Genomic DNA, 14,372 nt, shown 5'->3' with positions numbered 1-14,372 from the left:
CCATACCTTCAGTGAGAATCTGGCAGAAGGAATGCTTACGCCCTCGCACCAGCAGGTCCACCTCTTCATAATGGCGGGCCTTCCCCCTTCCCGGTGACCTGCGATAAAAACCCTAACACAGCATGATAAAAGGGGAGTATAAGTTACATTTCTGCATGTCTGTTCATCCTACCGACCACTCTTACATATCAGAGCTCTCTGTATGGTTACTTCCAGTACTTGTATTTTTTAAATTTTAACAGTGAGAATTCTACAGTACTTCATCTTCAAAGCATTTTTTAAAGCAAATATCCCAAAGGAAACAACCTTCAGTATCAGCACAGGTTCCTCATCTTGTGCAGTCTTTGAAAACTACTTGAAAGTTTGCTTTCTATTGTGATATCTATTTTCTTTTTTTCTATGATGACTTATGAAAGTTTGCACTTAGGACTTAAAAGTGTTGCAGAAAGCGCTGAGTACTGAGGGTCCTATGATTTTATTCAACGGTTTCTGAAAAGAAGACACAAAACTGTAATTATTTGACAAGGCAGAACAACAGAGTCATATTCAAACTATCCCGAAAGAAGAAAGTCGCTTATGTGTGTGATAGTAATATGCTGAAAACTCAATTATTTGCCAATGCCTTCTTATGCTAAGGTATATTTCAGTTGATAACTGCCTTTTAGAACTCTTTTGACAGCAATGTATGATTTAAAGATTGATTGTATTTCTGAATTGATTGAATTTGTGCTCTATTCCTGTTTATAACAAGGATGATTAATGATGTTGTTTAGATATGTCTATGTTATATGTAGTAATCGCAGGGAAACAAGATTTTATTTGTGTGATATGGAAACCGCAGAGTTATATGCGGTATATACATTTTTTAAATAAATAACCCAGAAACAAAAGGCAAAAGAGATGTCAGAATATCAACCAAGGAGATACTTTATTCAATCAATAATAATAAAAAAAAAGTCATAAAAATAGACAAAGGTCTATAATATAATGTCCATTTTGGAGACGTATGACTAAAACACTCCTACTGCCTCTTTTACAAAGCCGCGCGGCAACAGCCACGAAGCCCTTTAAATCTCTATGGGCTTCGGGGCCATTAGCGCAGGGCAGCTGCTAGTGAGACTTTGTAAAAGAGGCTACTAAATTGTCCCAGTAATATAACATAATATTCTGAGCATAATATAATATAAGCTACAAAATATTCATGAGTAAAGTTTATTCAGCTTTCAAGATCAGCAAATAAGTACAGCTGAACTTTTTTTTTTTTTTACTCACTTTCCTATATGTGTGATAAGCTTTTGAGAGAGACACTTCCTTCATAAGTTCAAATTTGAATCCCCGGATTCTATATATCAAGGCTCAAGGTTCTATTTATTTGATTGACTACTTAAGGTTCAGTCATCAAAGTGGTTTACATTTCAAACATAAGAGTACCTGGAAGACTGGGCGTAAAAATGGCAGATGACGTTTAATGTGAGCAAGTGCAAAGTGATGCATGTGGGAAAGAGGAACCTGAACTATAGCTATGTGATGCTGGGTTCTGTGTTAGGAGTCACTGCCCAGGATAAAGAGCTAAGTGTCATTGTTGAGGATACGTTGAAACCCTCAGCTCAATGTGCGGCGGCTGCTAAGAAAGCAAATAGAATGTTAGGAATTATCAGGAAAGGAATGGAAAACAGAGATGAACATGTTAAAATCAGTGTTCCCTCTAAGCGGGCGGGTGTTGTGAGCAAACTTTTTTCACTGTGAGCTAAAAATATCGGGCGCCAGCAAGTTATGAGCCAAATAAATATGTTGCTTTCTACCACAGAACTTCCTTACGTTTGTATGGAATCTATCCCCTTTCAACTTTAGAGAGTGCCCTCTCGTTCTCCCTGCCTTAGCTACTAAGTCTATTCCCTTCAGTACCTTGAATGTTTCTATCATGTCCCCTCTCAATCTCCTCTGCTCAAGGGAGAAGAGGCCCAGTTTCTCTAATCTTTCGCTGTACGGCAACTCCTCCAGCCCCTTAACCATTTTAGTTGCTCTTCTCTGGATCCTTTCGAGTAGTACCGTGTCCTTCTTAAAGTACCAGTGCTGGACGCAGTACTCCAGGTGAGGGCGTACCATGGCCCGGTACAGCAGCATGATAACCTTCTCTGTCTCTTCAGTCCAGCATCTGCCCCTTCCATTCACTGTCTGTCTTTCCCTGCCATCTCTCCTCCTGCCCCCCCCACCCCCCAATTTGGTCTAGCATCCATCATCTTCCTTCTGTTCCCCTCATGGTCTGGCATCTCTATCCTTCCCTCCCCCCTGTGGTTTTTAGCATATCTCTCTTCTCATTTCCTCCACTCAGATCTGATCATTCTCTGCTCTCTCTTCCCTTTTCTTCTCTGGTCTTCCTTCTCTATTTTCTGCCTCCATCTAAATTAAATTCTTTCTTACTATTTAGTCCCGTTTCCCTCTTTTCACTGTGTCTACACACAGCTTGTCACCCCTTTCCCTCACCCCTCCATTATCTTACTATTTTCTTCCCCCTTTATTTATCTCCTCCTTCCATCCAGTATGTGTTCTTTCCCCACTTCCATTCAGCATCTGCTCTCCCTTCTCAACTGACATCCATCTGCCTTCTGCTCTCTCTCCCTTCTTCTCACTTCCATCATCTGTCCCCTTCTCTCTCTCTCTCATCTCCTCCATTCCATCATCTGCCCCTTCTCTCTCTCTCTCTCTCCCCCCCCCCCAACTTCCATCATCTGCCCCCCTTCCCCTCACCTTTGTGGGTCACTTTCTTTCCCCTGAGGGTGGCTCATGTCACAGGGGAAGCTTTGGCCGAGCAGAACCGCTTGATTGACAGTGGAACTTACTTGATTGATGTCGATGCTGGGGCCCGTTGCCGTTTGAAGGAAAAAAGGAACCTGTAAAGGCGAGAGGAAGGGAAACCTCCAGGACAGCTGCTTTTTGCCCTCCTTCAGCGGCCCAAGAGTTCAGACCAGCAGCGGCAGCTCTGTATGCTTTTAACTTCGGCACAGAGCTGCCCCTAATCAATAGTTTAGCGCGGTTTCATGAGGCAGCCTCGGGGCCTTTGATAGCCGGCCCGCTTCGATGATGCGATGTGGGCCGGCCTAGCAAAGGCCCCGAGGCTGCCTTATGAAACCGCGCTAAACTATTGATTAGGGGCAGCTCTGTGCCGAAGTTAAAAGCATACACAGCTGCCGCTGCTGGTCTGGAGGGGCGGAGACAAGGCAGGAGGCAAACGCGGTGGAAGGCAGGAGTCCCGGCGAAGGCAGGAGTCCCGGCACAGCGACTGCAACAGGAAGTTGCAAGTCAGCTGACGCCGGCCTTTCGTTGCGGCGGGGACCGAATCCTTCGCGGACCGGCAAGATTTTGTTTGCGGACCGGCGGTTGAAGAACTGTGCTCTACACTGTGTGCGCTGTGACGAGAAACTTGTGCGCTGCGAGGTAATATTTTGTGCGTCAGCGCACCCCAGCGCAGCTTAGCGGGAACACTGGTTAAAATGCCCTTGTATCGCTCTATGGTACGGCCGCACCTCGAATACTGTATGTAGCTCTGTTCACCATATCTCAAAAAAGATAAGAACATAAGAATTGCCGCTGCTGGGTCAGACCAGTGGTCCATCATGCCCAGCAGTCCGCTCACGCGGCGGCCCTCTGGTCAAAGACCAGCACCCTAACTGAAACTAGCCCTATCTGCGTATGCTCTTGTTCACCAGGAACTTGTCTAATTTTGTCTTGAATCCTTGGAGGGTATTTTCCCCTATGACAGACTCGGGAAGCGCATTCCAGTTTTCTACCACTTTCTGGGTGAAGAAGAACTTCCTTACGTTTGTACGGAATCTATCCCTTTTCAACTTTAGAGAGTACCTTGGAGAGGGTGAACAACCTGTACTTTATCTACTAAGTCTATCCCCTTCAGTACCTTGAATGTTTTGATCATGTCCCCTCTCAATCTCCTCTATTCGAGGGAGAAGAGGCCCAGTTTCTCTAATCTTTCACTGTACAACAGCTCCTCCAACCCCTTAACCATCTTAGTCGCTCTTCTCTGGACCCTTTCGAGTAGTACCGTGTCTTTCTTCATGTATGGCGACCAGTGCTGTACGCAGTACTCCAGGTGAGGGCCCAGTACAGCGGCATGATAACCTTCTCTGATCTGTTCGTGATCCCCTTCTTTATCATTCCTAGCATTCTGTTCACCCTTTTTGCCACCGCTGCACATTGTGTGGACGGCAACATCGACTTGTTGATCATAAGAACATAAGAAATGCCTCTGCTGGGTCAGACCCGAGGTCCATCGTGCCCAGCAGTCCGCTCACGCGGCGGCCCAACAGGTCCAGGACCTGTGCAGTAATCTTTTATCTGTACCCCTCTATTCCCATTTCCAGTAGGAATTCCAGTAGGAATTGTCCAATCCTTTCTTGAACCCCAGTACCGTACTCTGCCTTATAACGTCCTCTGGAAGCGCATTCCAGGTGTCCACCACACGTTGGGTAAAGAAGAACTTCCTAGCATTTGTTTTGAATCTGTCCCCTTTCAACTTTTCCGAATGCCCTCTTGTTCTCTTATTTTTCGAAAGTTTGAAGAATCTGTCCCTCTCTACTCTCTCTATGCCCTTCATGATCTTGTAAGTCTCTATCATATCCCCTCTAAGTCTCCTCTTCTCCAGGGAAAAGAGACCCAGCTTCTCCAATCTCTCAGAACATGACAGGTTTTCCATACCTATTATCAGACGTGTTGCTCTCCTTCCCAAGTCCCTTTCCTGGGAAGTCTCTCCAAGTACCGCCCCGGACATCCTGTATTCGTGAATGAAATTTTTGTTACCGACATGCATCACTTTACATTTATCCACGTTGAACCTCATCTGCCATGTCGATGCCCATTCCTCGAGCCTGATTATGTCACGTTGCAGATTTTTGCAATCCCCCTGCATCTTCACTACTCTGAATAGCTTCGTATCATCCGCAAATTTAATCACCTCGCTCGTCGTACCTATGTCCAGATCGTTTATAAAGATGTTAAAGAGCATGGGTCCAAGCACTGAGCCCTGCGGCACCCCACTAGTGACGCTATTCCAGTCAGAATATTATAGATATAGCAGAATTAGAAAAGGTACAGAGAAGAGTGGCAAAAATGATAAAAGGGATGGGGTGACTTCCCTATGAGGAAAGACTAAAGCGGCTAGGGCTCTTCAGCTTGGAGAAGAGACGGCTCAGGGGTGATATGATAGAACTTAAATGTCGGATTTTAAAGATCAGTAGTAAGAACTTATATGCACTGAGTGGGTGTTGAAAAGTTCTCAATCCAGCCACGAAGAGAATGATGTGGATATGGTTCAATCAAAGATCTGAAACAATGTCAAAAACATAGAATTTCTTTTCTGCAAATTGGCACTTAATGAAATAAGATAACACTTTTTTTAGCTACAATGGCAAAAAAATGCTCAGAATTTAGGAAGTTGGTTGGTTGGGCTGAGAACTTTTCAGCACCCCTTCATAGTGGCCAAAATCGTGGAACCACCTAGCATTTTAGGTATTATACTTTAAAAAAAACCCAACATGGCTATAAAATCATAATTGCATTTCATGCATAAATTTTTGACTAATAACAGCAACTCTGTAATTATTTAGCAAGACCAGCATAATATTTGGCACATTTCACAAAAATAATGCTGTTTATAAGCTACCCAAGTTAATAATGATAATTTGTCCAGTTATCCGATGACTTCATGAGTCTCGCTAGTAGCACATTTGATATCCCTTAGCCTTGATTATTGCCTCAAATTTTCTTATGTGAGGCAATAATGAAGTAATCTTAGGTGTTGTTATGTGGAACCAGGAGTTGATTGCTGCCATCAGCTCATGTTTGTTGGTCGGTCGCTTTGCTGCCGTTGGACTGTTCTCTTTAATCTGGCCCAGAGGTTCTCAATGGGGTTGAGATCTGGGCTGTTTCCTGTCCAGTCCAGCAACTCAATCTTGTTCTCTTTGAACCAGGTGAAACTTTCTTAGCTGTGTGGCATGGTGTGCCATCCTGTTGAAAAATGAATGGTCGTCTGGCACCAAAGAGGTCACTGGCTGAGGGCAGAACTTGGGGCTGAAGGACCTCCTTTAGGTATTTGTCAACGCTCCATCAAGCACTTGCACTCAACCCACATCTCTGGACATGCAGCCCCACACCATCATACTCGGAGGATGCATTATGGTGACAGTAGTACATTCTGGCAAGCAGTCCTTTCCCAGTCACCAACAAACATAGCAGACACCGTCACTGCCAAATATGGATATTCGGGTCTCATCGCTCTATAACACTTCTTCCACTGCTCTGTGATCCAGCTGGCATGCTCTTTAGCCAAGTTCAAATATTTACGACACTGAACTGCATTGAGGAAAGACTTTCTCCTGGGAATTTTTGCTCTCAGGCCTGCTTTCACCAGTGTCTGGTGAACTGTCCAGCCTGACACCAACACCCCTGTTTCAGCCAGTGACTTATTGATATTAGAGGCAGTTAATTTCCGATTCTGTAAAGCAATTCTCTCTATCCTTCTGTCGGTCTGAGGTGTTGTAAACTTTTTCTGGTCCCTTCCAGCCTTGTTTTTGATGCTTCTAGTTAGTGATGTAGCGAGGCTAGAGGCGCCTGGAGTGGATGTACTCCTCCATCACCCTCTTCTCCACCCCCTCCTGCTCCTTCCCTGCTTCCCTTGCCACACACGCACATGCACCCCTTCTCTACCCCTACCCCTTTTAGCTTCCCCGATATGAGCAGCATTACCAACACAGTATCTGCGTTGGCTCAAATTCTGACATCACTTCCTAGGTGTGGGACCCGGAAGTGACATCAGAGGGAGAGTCAACCCTGGCATGAATGAAAAGGTTGGAATTGCTGCTCACACCAGTGAAGAGATAGAGGTACATGTGTGTGTGTGTGTGTGTGGGGGGGAGGAGTGAAGGCACACATGCGGTGGGGTGAGGAGTGGGAAGGAGCAGGGGTGCAGAGAGGAGGAGAGGTGCCCTCACCAATATGGCGCCTGGGGTAGACTGCCCCCTTTACTACGCCACTGCCTCGGCCAATCAGAGTCTTAGGCCCCTCCCCGTGCATCCCAGGATGCACCAGGAAGGGGAAGGCATGTGGGCATCGATCTGAATGCACATTTTAATATTGATGAGCTCGTTGTAATTGTATTTACATACAATTTTTGGAGGCTGCTACAAACCACAGAAAAGATCGTAATTAGCTGTTTTATACATCAACTAGTGTTAAAGCCCGTTACATTAACGGGTGCTAGAAAGCAGCCCCCTTTCCCTCTCCCCCTCTAGTTCCTCCCTGACTCTGTGGCCCCCATCTGTCTCCTCTCCCCCAAGCAAAGCTGTCTGCCTCCCAACACACCCCTCCCCCCAAAGCATCCTCCTTTACCTCTCCGCCTCCAGTTCCTCCCTGACTGTCTCTCCGTGGCCCCCCTTCTGTCTTCCCCACCAAACAAAGCTGTCTGCCTCCCAGCACACCCCTCCCCCAAAGCAGTCCCCTTTCCCTCTCCCCCTCCAGTTCCTCCCTGACTGTCTCTCCGTGGCCCCCCTTCTGTCTTCCCCCCCAAGCAAAGCTGTCTGCCTCCCAGCATACCACTCCCCCAATGCATCCCCCTTTCCCTCCCATCCGACCCTCCCTTCCTGCGGTGTGGCCGGCTCCCTTAGTCCCTTGCCACCCCCTTCCCTTCCTGCGGTCCTGACAAACATCCTGACTCCAGCAGCGGCCGCAGTACTCTAAACACGCTGGTTCGTGGCCTTCTACTGCCCTGATTTGCTCTGCCGTGTCGGGCAGAGCAAATCAGAGCAGTAGCAGGCCGCAAACCAGCGTGTTTAGAGTGCTGCGGACGCTGCTGGAATTAGGACATTTGTCGGGACCGCGGGAAGAGAAGAGGAGCGGCGGCAAGGGACTAAGGGAGCCGAAGGGAGGGTCGGAGGGGAGGCTGAACGGAGGTTCGGGTGTGCCAGGGAGAGGGGCGAAGATGACGCCGAAGACCGTTACAATTGAGGCCTTGACTCCCTTAGTTCTGACCGAAGTTAGTTTTAAGTTCTAAGCTGCGGCAGCGGCTTCTCTCACGATCACTGCCTGCGTCGGAAGCCTTCTCCGACGCAGGCTTAGAACTTAAAATTAACTTCGGTCAGAACATTATCTTGGGTTCGCGATCGAGTCCTGTTTGGTCTGCCACTGCCTGGAGGAACTGAAGATCAGGGAGTCCCGCGTACAGATTCTCTGCCGGCCACTGTCACAGCTAGGCGCGCATGTGCACTCCTGTGGCCACAGACCTACAGATCATGGAAGCACGCAGTTCAGAGTGCGCATGCGCGGCTAGGGTTTTATTATTAAGATAGCTAAAATACTTAGACATTAAACATATTAAAACTAGTTCCACTTAGAGCTAGATTCAGTATCCTGCTCGATCGGGACCAATCTGGGCAGGTCCGACCAATTCAGAAAACTCCAATATGCAGATGGGGGCGATCAGAGGAACGCCCCCATCTGCCGGCATGGATCGCTCTATAGTGATCTCCGTGCATGCGCAGACCATCTTTCGATGTTCTACGCATGCGCTGGACCGCCGGCCCGGCACTATTTTTTTAACTTTTTTTTACAGCCCGTGGTTTTAACCTGCTTAAAGCCTGCAGGTTAAAACCACGGGCTTACACTGCGGGGAAGGGTGGGAGAGTCGGGACAGGCAGGCGATCAGAGCAACGTCGGGGCAGGCAGCTAGCTCGGAGCAGGCAGGTGATCAGGGCAGCTATAGTTGGGGCAGGCAGATCGGGGAAGCAGGGGATCGGAGCAGACAGGGCTGAGAGCAGGGCGGCAGAAGGCAATCGGAAAGGGCTTCAGTGACCGGTCCTGAGCAGTCGCTTTTTGAGTTGATCGGCCAACACACTCGAATTGGCAAGTTTGTTTAGTGAATTGCGTCCCTACCTACTTTGCATGCAGTTCCCCTCATTTGCATGTGCGGATCAGAATCGGATCGCAAAACAGGTTAGTGAATAATGCAGGAGGGAAACCAGGTCGCAAAGGGCTCGCAAACCGATCGGTACACGATCGGTTTGCTTAGTGAATCTAGCCCTAAGTGCAAGTTGACACAAATTATCTAATATAATAAAATGGTAAGCCGCGCATGCGCACTTCCTAAGCGTGCGTCCGTTTTCCGTGAGCTGTAGCACACATAGGAAGTGCGCATGCGCGGCTTACGGTCTGGCCTCACAAGGCAAGACAAGTTGATGTCGGCCGCGGCAGCTGCTGGCCGCCCCAAGCTCGCTCTCTCTCTGGTGGCCTGAGGCGGATGCTGGCCGCCCGAAGCTCGCTCTCTATCTTCCTCCCTCCCCCTCCCAGGCGGATGTCGACCGCGGCGGCCCGAGGCGGATGTTGGCTGCGGCGGCTGCTGGCCGACCGAAGCTCTCTCTCTCTCTTCCTCCCCCCCCCAGGCGGATGTCGGCCGTGGCGGCTGCAGGCCGTTAACATAAGTAGGCCATGGAGTTCAGCAGGAAGGTATGGGGGGGGAGGAAAATACTGCACAGGGAAGTGGGGTGGGAGGGAAATGCTGCAACACATGGAAATGGAGGGGCAGAAAAGGGGTTGATGGACAGGGGAACAGGTGCTGAGGAACAGGGAGGGGGGCAGAAAAATGAAGACAGGGGGAACAGGAAGGAGGTGATAATGGACAGGAGGAGGTAAAACAAAGGGAGAAGGGCTTCTGCTGGATAAGGTGAGCAGTGATGGGGTGGTGGAGGACCCAGGGGAGGTAAAAGATAGGGAGAATGGACAGGGGGAGCAGGCAAGGGGTGGTAGTGGACAGCCAAGGGAAAAAAAAACAACAAAAAACCAGATAGAAATACAGAAAGCGGCTAAGGAGAGAGAGAAAAAAATAAAGACAGACACACACACATATATTCTAGCACCCGTTAATGTAACGGGCTATAAGACTAGTAGTCAATAATTGGTTGTTAAAGATAGTTAGCACCTAATTAAGACACTAAGTTACGCATGCAACTGACCTTCTTCTGTAAGCTGCACATACACATTTTCACACCAGCAACCTTTTGGAATTAGAATAGGGTCTGTCGGTGAAGGGAGTTTGTGTTGCTGTCTCTGATGTGACTCCAAACTTTGAGCCATCCAGATAACTTGTACATTCAGGCCTAGATTCTAAAAACGGCACCTGAAGTTAGGTGCCTAGATCGGGGTGCCTCGCCAATCTAGATGAAGTTTAATGTGGAAAAATGCAAAGTGATGTACTTAGGCAGAAAAAATAAGGAACACAAGTATAGTATGTCAGGTGCAACTCTAGGAAAAACCGAACAGGAAAGAGACTTGGGCGTATTAATCGATAGGACCCTGAAGCCATCGGGGCAATGCGTGGCGGCAGCGAAGAACGCAAATAGAATGCTAGGCATGATAAAGAAGGGAATCACGAGCAGATAAGAGAAAGTAATACTGCCACTTTATAGAGCGATGGTCAGACCACACTTGGAATACAGCGTCCAACATTGGTCTCCATACCTAAAGAAGGATATAAAAATACTCGAGAGGGTGCAGAGACGAGCAACAAAGCTAATAAAGGGCATGGAGAACTTGGAATACAAGGAATGACTTAAGAGACTGGGATTGTTCTCCCTTGAGAACAGGAGACTGCGAGGGGATATGATCGAGACTTTCAAAATACTGAAAGGAATCGACAAAATAGAGCAGGAAAAAAAATTATTTACAATGTCCAATATGACACGGACAAGAGGACATGGACTGAAGCTAAGGGGGGACAAGTTCAGGACAAATATCAGGAAGTTCTGCTTCACGCAACGAGTGGTGGACACCTGGAATGCTCTCCCAGAAGAAGTAATTGCGGAATCCACTGTTCTAGGATTCAAGGGTAAGCTAAATGCACATCTCCTTAAGCGAAGCTTAGAGTGATATGGAGACTAAAATTATGCCAGGGTACACCTGGCGGAGCCTCCGCGTGTGCGGATCGCCGGACTTGATGGACCTAGGGTCTGTTCCAGAGATGGCACTTCTTATGTTCTTAGCCACGTAACTTAAATTTTTATTAGCTTAATAAGCACTGTTAATCAGCAATAATGAGCTCATAATTGGCAAAAATTAAAACTAATTGGATGCTAGGTGCCTAACTTGGTAGGCACCTACTACTTCTGGGTAGGCACCTAGCCCAAGGTACCTACCAGAAAGTGGGCATGGACAGGGGTGGATCATGGGCAGATCTTGGGCCTAAATTGGACTTAGGTGCTGGTATTTAGGCCTCGAAAACCCTGGCATAAATAGGAGGCGTCCAAGTTCAATTTAGGCGCTGCTAGGCACAATTCTATAAATGGCGCCTAACTGAGGATTGATAAGCATTATGCACTGCATTCCTTGGCACCTATTGTTTAAATGCCGCCTATAGAATCAAGGCTTTAGGCCTCAAGAATATCGATTCTAAACTAAACAGATAGGCCCAAATTCTGTAACCAGCGCCTAATGTTAGGCCCCTAATTTGGAGGCGCCCAACTAGATAGGCATCTATCTAAATTGAATAACAAGCTCAGTTAAACTTTTTAATCAGCACTAATTGAAACATAGGCGCCTATCAAGAAAGAGCGATTCTGTAGCAAGGCGCCTCTAAAAATTTAGGCGGCCTTCAAAAATATAGGCGCTAAGCATGTCAGGTGTGGGCGTGGCTTCGTGTTAGGCACCTTGTTACAGATTCGCTGCTCTTAAGCGTGCTTAAGCGCTCGTATGGGCGCTTGTTTTAGTTGTGCCTAGAGCTGGCCCATTTATTGGTCGCCCCCAAAATAGGTGCCGCTCAGCGTGATTTGCAAAATAGCACCTGATTCTACTTGAATCGCAATAAACAGTGCCTAATGCGGCGCCTGACTTTTGGGCGCTTCTTACAGAATATTGCCCATAATGTCAGTGCAGTCACCATATATTCAGCTCCGTATACAGATAAAGGCATTGTATTGTGTATTAAGTAAAGACAGTGCTGCTAATTCACTCTTATTTATATAACTCATGCCATAAGATAGGGGAGGGCAATGAAAGCAAAGTTATCTCAGAATGCCATAACCCCAGGGCAGGATTAATTTGTCGAGGGCCCCTAGGCACACAAGTACACTGGGCCCCCTGCCCCGCCCCACTCCACCATGCGCCTAGGCGGAAACAGGAAGCTGCGTCAGAGGGAAGCTTTGGGCAAGCAGCACTGCTGGCACAATTACAGTTCCCGTTGCCTTTCTTACCCGCGTTGCTTGCTTATCCTACTTTCCATCGATGGGGGGAGGGGGGAGCTGCGTTGCCAATCGGAGTGGAGCCCACATTGCTGATCGGGTGGGGCCCACGCTGCTGATCGGGGGGGCTCATGTTGCTGATCGATGCTGGAGGTGCCCATCGCCGTTTGGAAAAAACAATGTTGATACCCTCCTTTATCTGGCCCCCCTGACCATTACGGGCCCTAGGCATGCGCCTACTTGGCCTATTGGTTAATCCTGCCCTGCATAACCCTTGATTGAGGCTCAGATGCATTGCCAGTTGAGGAAGTTTTTCACATCTTTCTCCATGTGCCCCAGAATGATGCTCTAAAAATTAACAATAACATTGACAAGATGTGGAGTTAAAAATTGACGGGGAGCAGAGGGGTACAGTTATGCTTTTTTCTATTTTTTTCTTTTTGAAATTATAAAAGATATTATGCTCCCAAGCCTACAGCCATTGTGAAGCGAGAACTCTTCCAGCACAGCCCAAGATAAATTGCGAGCCTGGAGAGCTGATCTTCAAAAGCTACATTCATTCCTGATTCTAGTTGGTTTTCTTCCCCCCCACACTGAATTGTCTGTTGCCGTGAACCCCGGAAATAGAGGTCACTCTTCAGTTGAATTGGAGACACACAAATGAATATATGGGAAGAATGTTTGCTTCCAATCTGGAGTTCTCAAAACATGTAGAGAATCAGCTTCGGCATTAAAAAAAGGTCATTCAGTAATGGAAGCACAATGTTTAAACCCTGGCATTTTGCCTAACAGTAAGCCTTCATCAAATGCATTAAACTTAACTGGAAAGATTCGTGAAAAATAATGGTAACATTCAAGTTTTACATTAATCTCCCTTAGTTCAGGTCACTAATGCCCAGTTGCTGTTACTTAAAGCTTACCTGAGAACTCCTCATATGAAGAAAACACTCTCTGCCTTAGCTTTGCAAACAGACTAGATCACTGTAAGGAGAGGAAAAGTGTTAAAATTAAAATGGCATGAAAAGCGGGTTTGGTATATTTTCTGAACTTTTACACAATGGTACATTGGATAAGACCTATACAAGGAGGTGACGTGGATAGGGTTCAATCAATGAATGATCTGATCAATCCTCAGTTAGGCGCCATTTATAGAATTGTGCCTAGCAGCGCCTAAATTAAACTTGGGCGCCTCCTATTTATGCCAGCGTTTTCGAGGCCTAAATACCAGCACCTAAGTCCAATTTAGGCCCAAGATACGCCCATGATCCACCCCTGTCCATGCCCACTTTCTGGTAGGTACCTTGGGCTAGGTGCCTACCCAGAAGCAGTAGGTGCCTACTGAAATATTGTCAAAAAACCCCATAGAATTTTGTTTCTGCAAATTGACACTTAACGAAATAAGATAACACTATTTTCAGCTACAGTGACAAAATTACGCTCAGAATTTTGGAAGTTGGTTGGTTGGGCTGAGAACTTTCAGCAACACCTTGTAAAGTTCATAACCTGATAGTGTGGGTATTCAGTTTTCTATAAATCCTTTAAGCGCGGTAAGGCAGATCTGTCTTAGATATCTATTTGCATCTATGAATAATACATCAGGGTAACACAGTTCAGCGGTTCAAATCATCAACTAAATAAAAAGGAAAATGAAAATGTAAAGCATAATCTATCAATTCCAGTAGCCCACAATGCCAAGGCCCACAAAATCCTGGGGTGTGGACCAAAGTAATACAATAATGCTGCTATTAGGAGGGATTAATCAATAGGCCCAGTAGTACCTAGGGCCCGAAACTGTGAGGGGGGCCTGCTGAAGGTGGATGACTCACCTTGCCATTTTTTTAAACAGCAATGCCCCCCCCCCCCCCGTATCAACGGCAATGGGCCTCCTACCACCCATCGATGGTAATGCGGCTGGCTTTGTTACAGGAAGGTATTGCGATGACTGCGTCTGTCGGTCCATCCCCCTCCGACGTCACTTACTTGCTCCGGAAGAAGTGACATCAGAGGGGGATGGACCACCAGATACAGTCATCGCGGGACCTTCCTGTAAGAAATCCGGCCGCGTTGCCATTGATGTGGGGGGAGGGGGTGGAGATTCCCATTGCCGTTGATGCAGGGGGGGGGGGGGGCTCATTGCTG

General features: G+C 47.2%; 1 long non-coding RNA gene across 1 annotated transcript in view; it reads right to left on the bottom strand.

The window, feature by feature from the left end:
* Positions 1 to 14,159, bottom strand: part of LOC117369072 — a 122,354-nt gene extending 108,195 nt beyond the window's left edge. Inside the window, exons 1-2 of the long non-coding RNA XR_004541076.1 lie at positions 14,060 to 14,159; positions 13,154 to 13,214 (exon numbers count right to left, since the gene is read on the bottom strand). This is a non-coding gene — a long non-coding RNA (uncharacterized LOC117369072). The remainder of the gene's footprint in view (positions 1 to 13,153; positions 13,215 to 14,059) is intronic.
* Positions 14,160 to 14,372: the final 213 nt, after the last annotated feature.

The sequence above is a fragment of the Geotrypetes seraphini genome, chromosome 11, assembly GCF_902459505.1.
Source record: "Geotrypetes seraphini chromosome 11, aGeoSer1.1, whole genome shotgun sequence".
NCBI classification, from domain to species: Eukaryota; Metazoa; Chordata; class Amphibia; order Gymnophiona; family Dermophiidae; genus Geotrypetes; species Geotrypetes seraphini.
The sequence above is the reverse complement of the archived record's forward strand: the minus strand, read 5'-3'. Positions and strand labels throughout refer to the sequence as shown.